Source organism: Meles meles, chromosome 1, assembly GCF_922984935.1.
Source record: "Meles meles chromosome 1, mMelMel3.1 paternal haplotype, whole genome shotgun sequence".
Taxonomy (NCBI): Eukaryota; Metazoa; Chordata; class Mammalia; order Carnivora; family Mustelidae; genus Meles; species Meles meles.
Window position 1 is genome coordinate 120,371,007 of NC_060066.1, and position 6,000 is coordinate 120,377,006.

A 6,000-nucleotide genomic window follows, 5' to 3' on the forward strand; every position below is an offset into this window, starting at 1 on the left:
CAAAGATGTTTGAGAATCACGGCAAAATGTCCCTCCCCCAGAAGATCAGCAAGAACATCTGGCCAAGACCAAGTTCACCAATCAATGAGAACTGTGGAACTCCAGAACGCAACATATGGAATTCCTGGCTTTTTCTCCATGATTCCTTAGTCGTTCAAAGTTAAATTTTTTAAATGTTATTTTTTTCTTATTCTCTTTTTAAATTTTTCCTCTTTCCTATTTTTAACCCTTTTAAACAATTTTATCTTATCAATACCTTTTAAAAAATCTTTTAAAATTTTCATGGTTATAGTGATGTTGTATCCCTTCATTGTATTTAACTTTATTTTTTTGTACACATATAGATTTTACTTTCTTTAAAATTTTGGGATACAGGGGCGCCTGGGTTGCTTGGTGGTTGAATCCTCTGCCTTTGGCTCAGGTCATGATCCCCAGGTCCTGGGATCAAGCCCTGCATTGGGCTTTCTGCTCAGCGAGGAGCCTGCTTCTTCCTCTCTCTCTCTGCCTGCCTCTCTGCCTACTTGTGATCTCTGTCTGTCAAATAAATAAATAAAATCTTTTTAAAAATTTTTGGGATACAGATTCCTCTAAGAGATCAAAATATACCCTAAATCTAGTGTGTGGCTTTGTTCTAGTCTCCAGCCTGATCACATTCTTTACTCTTTTTTTTTTTCTCTTTTCAACCAACTTCTTTTTTTTTTTTTTTAAGATTTTTATTTATTTATTTGACAGACGAAGATCACAAGTAGGCAGAGAGGCAGGCAGAGAGAGAGGAGGAAGCAGGCTGCCTCCGAGCAGAGAGCCCAATGCAGGGCTTGATCCCAGGACCCTGGGACCATGACCTGAGCCAAAAGCAGGGGCTTTAACCCACTGAGCCATCCAGGTGCCCCTCAACAACTTCTTATCTTACAAATTCCTTTTTAAGAATCTTTTAAAATTTTCATCTTTATACCCATATTCCATCCCTTCATTGTGTTTACTCTTATTTTTGTATATATATAATTTTTCTTTCTTTTAAAATTTTGAGAGGCAGTTTCTTCTAACAGAACAAAATACACCCAAAATCAGGTGTGTGGTTCTGTTCTATTCCCCAGTATATATATATATATATAGTTTTTTCCCCTCTTCTTTCTTCTCCTCCCAGTTTCAAGGCTCTTCTGATTTGGTTAGTGTTTATTTTTCTGGGATCGTTGCTACCCTTTTGGTGTTTTGTTCTCTCATTCATCTATTCTTTTTTTTTTTTTGAATTTACATAAACATTTTTATTTATTTTGTGTATAACTCTCATTGTGTATTGGTTTGTATTATACATATCTGTTTTATTTTATTGTTTGATAAAAGTTCCTTATGTCTTGTCCTACATTAGGTTTAATTTTTTAAAATGAAAATTGACATTTATTAGAAACTTTGCATGGAGATATTTCAAAGCTTTGCCATGCATATGAAATATTCCATTTTTATGCCCATGTTTTCTTTTTTAAAAAATTTATTTATTTATTTTCAGTGTAACAGTACTCATTGTTTTTGCACCACACCCAGTACTCCATGCAATACGTGTCCTCTCTATTACCCTCCACCTGGTTCCCCAACCTCCCACCCCCTGCCCCTTCAAAACCCTCTGGTTGTTTTTCAGAGTCCATAGTCTCTCATGGTTCATCTCCCCTTCCAATTTCCCACAACTCCCTTCTCCTCTCCATCTCCCCATGTCCTCCATGTTCTTTGTTATGCTCCACAAATAAGTGAAACCATATGATACTTGACTCTCTCTGTTTGACTTATTTTGCTCAGCATAATCTCTTCCAGTCCCGTCCATGTTGCTACAAAAGTTGGGTATTCATCCTTTCTGATGGAGGCATAATACTCCATCCTGTATATGGACCACATCTTCCTTCTCCATTTGTCCGTTGAAGGGCATCTTGGTTCTTTCCACAGTTTGGCAACCGTGGCCATTGCTGCTATAAACATTGGTACAGATGGCTCTTCTTTTCACTACATCTGTATCTTTGCAGTAAATACCCAGTAGTGCAATTGCAGGGTCATAGGGAAGCTCTATTTTTAATTTCTTGAGGAATCTCCACACTGTTCTCCAAAGTGGCTCATTCCTCTATTCTTATCTGGATAAAATGACATGGTGGTAAACTCACCTCAAAAAAAAAAAAAAAAAGAGTAAGAGGCAGTACCAATGGCTAGGGACCTATTTAATACAGACATTAGTAAGATGTCAGAACTAGAGTTCAGAATGACAATTACCAAGGTACTAGCTGGGCTCAAAAATAAGCATGGAAGTTACTAGAGAATCCCTCTCTGGAGAAATAAAAGAACTAAAATATAACCAAGTTGAACTCATAAAAGCTATTAATGAGGTGCAATAAAAAATAGAGGCTCTTATTGCTAGGATACATGAGTCAGAAGAAAGAATTAGTGATATAGAAGACCAAATGATGGAGAATAAAGAAGCCAAGAAAAAGAGAGATACACAACTGGACCACGAGGGAGAATTCAAGAGATAAGTGATACCATAAGACAAAAAAATATTAGAATAATTGTTATCCCAGAAGAAGAAAGAGAGAAGGGGCAGGAGGTATATTGGAGCAAATTATAGTAGAGAATTTCCCTAATATGGCAAATAAAACAAACATCAAAATCCAGGAGGCACAGAGAATCCCCCTCAAAATCAATAAAAAGTAGGTTCACAACCCATCATCTAATAGTAAAACTTACAAGTCTTAATGACAAAGAGAAAATCCTGAAAGCAGCTCAGGACAAGAGGTCTGTAACATACAATGATAGAAATATTAGATTGGCAGCAGACCTATCCACAGACACCTGGCAGACCAGAAAGGACTGGCATGATATATTCAGAGCAATAAATGAGAAAAACATGCCTCCAAGAATACTATATCCTGCTAGGCTGTCATTGAAAATAGAAGGAGAGATTAAAAAAAAAAAAAAAAAAACTCCCAGGGCAAACAAAAACTAAAAAAATTTGCAAACACCAAACCAGCCCTCCAGAAAATATTGAAAGGGGTCCTCTAAGCAAAGAGAGAGCCTAAAAGTAACAGACCAGAAAGGAACAGAGACAATATACAGTAGCAGTCACCTTACAGGCAATCCAATGGCACTAACTTCATATACTTCAATGTTGACCTGAATATAAATGGGCTAAATGCCCCAATCAAAAGACACAGGGAATCAGAATGGATAAACAAAAAAACAAAAACAAAACAAAACAAAACAAAAAACAAGACCCATCAATATGTTGCCTACAAGAAACTCACTTTAGACCCAAAGATGCCTCCAGTTTGAAAGTGAGGAGGTGGAACACAATTTACCATGCTAATGGACATCAAAAGAAAGCTGGGGTGGCAATCCTTATATCAGACAAATTAGATTTTAAGCCAAAGACTATAATGAGAGATAAGGAAGGACACTATATCATACGTAAGGGGTCTGTCCAACAAGAAAATCTAACAATTTTAAATATCTAACATGGGAGCAGCCAACTATATAAACCAATTAATAACAAAACCAAAGAAACACATCAACAATAATACAATAATAGTAGGGGCTTTAACACTCCACTCACTGAAATGGACAGATCATCTAAGCAAAAGATCAACAAGGAAATAAAGGCTTTAAATGACACACTGGACCATCACAGGTATATTCAGAACGTTCCATCTCAAAGCAACAGAATACACATTCTTCTTGAGGGCCCCTAGAACATTCTCCAGAATAGATCACATCCTGGATCACAAATCAGGTCTCAACTGGTACCAAAAGACAGCGATCATTCCCTGCATATTTTCAGACCACAATGCTCTGAAGATAGAACTCAATCACAAGAGGAAAGTTGGAAAGAACTCAAATACGTGGAGGCTAAAGAGCATCCTACTAAAGAATGAATGGGTCAACCAGGAAATTAAAGAAGAATTGAAAAAATTCATGGAAACAAATGAAAATGAAAACACAACTGTTCAAAACCTTTGGGACACAGCAAAGGTGGTCCTGAGAGGAAAGTATATAGCAATGCAAGCCTTTCTTAAGAAACAAGAAAGGTCTCAAGTACACAGCCTAGCCCTACACCTAAAGGAGCTGGAGAAGGAACAGGAAAGAAAGCCTAAACCAAGCAGGAGAAGAGAAATAATAAAGATTAGAGCAGAAATCAATGAAATAGAAACCAAAAGAACAGTAGAACAGATCAACAAAACTAGGAGCTGGTTCTTTGAAAGAATTAATAAGATTGATAGACCCCTCGCCAGACTTATCAAAAAGAAAAGAGAAAGGACCCAAATTAATAAAATCATGAATGAGATAAGAGATCACAACCAACACCAAATACAAACGATTATAAGAACATTATGAGCAACTACATACCAGCAAATTTGACATCTGGAAGAAATGGATCCATTCCTAGAGACATATAAACTACCACAACTGAACAAGGAAGAAATAGAAAACCTGAACAGCCCCATAACCAGTAAGGAGATTGAAGCAGTCATCAAAAATCTCCCAAGAAACAAGAACCTAGGGCCAGATGGCTTCCCAGGGAAATTCTACCAAACATTTAAAGTAGAATTAATACCTATTCTCTTGAAACTGTTCCAAAAAATAGAAATGGAAGGAAAACTTCCAAACTCATTTTATGAGGCCAACATTACCTTGATCCCAAAACCAGACAAAGACCCCATCAAAAAGGAGAATTAAAGACCAATATCCTTGATGAACACAGATGCAAAAATCCTCACCTAAATATTAGCCAATAGGATCCAACAGTACATTAAAAGCATTATTCACCAGAACCAAGTGGGATTTATTCCTGGGCTGCAAGGTTGGTTCAACATCTACAAATCAATCAATGTGATACAATACATTAATAAAAGAAAGAACAAGAACCATAAGATAATCTCGATAGAGCATTTGACAAAGTACAGCATCCTTTCTTAATCAAAACTCTTCACACTGTAGGGATAGAGGGCACATATCTCAATATCATCAAAGCCATCCACGAAAAACCCACAGTGAGTATCATTCTCAATGGGGAAAAACTGAGAGCTTTTCCCCTAAGGTCAGGAACATAGCAGGGCGGTCCACTATCACCACTGCTATTCAACATAGTACTAGAACTCCTGGCCTCAGCAATCAGACAACAAAAAGAAATTAAAGGCATCCAAATTGGCAAAGAAGAAGTCAAACTCTCATTCTTTGTAGATGACATGATACTTTATGTGGAAAACCCAAAAGACTCCACTTCAAAACTGCTAGAACTCATACAAGAATTCAAGTGTCAGGATATAAAATAAATACACAGAAATCAGTTGCATTTCTATACAGCAACAATGTGACAGAAGAAAGAGTAATTAAGGAGTCAATCCCATTTACAACTGCACCAAAAAACATAAGATACCTAGGGATAAACCTAACCAAAGAGGCAAAGAATCTGTACTCAGAAAACTATAAAGTACTCATGAAAGAAATTGAGGAAGACACAAAGAAATGAAAAAACATTCCATGCTCATGGATTGGAAGAAAAAATATTGTGAAAATATCTATGCTACCTAAAGCAATCTACACATTTAATGCAATCCTTATCAAATACCATCAATTTTTTTCAAGGAAATGGAACAAATAATCCTAAAATTTATATGGAACCAGAAAAGACCCCGAATGGCCAGAGGAATGTTGAAAAAGAAAGCCAAAGTTGGCATCACAATTCCAGACTTCAAACTTTCTTACAAAGTCGTCATCATCAAGACAGTATGGTACTGGCACACAAACAGACACATAGATCAATGGAACAGAACACAGAGCCCAGAAATGGACCCTCAACTCTATGGTCAACTAATCTTCAACAAAACAGGAAAGAAAGTCTATTGAAAAAAAAGACAGTCTTTTCAACAAAAGGTGTTGGGAAAATTTTACAGCCACATGCAGAAAAATGAAAATGGACCATTTCCTTACACCACACAGAAAAATAGACTCGAATAGACAAACCATAAA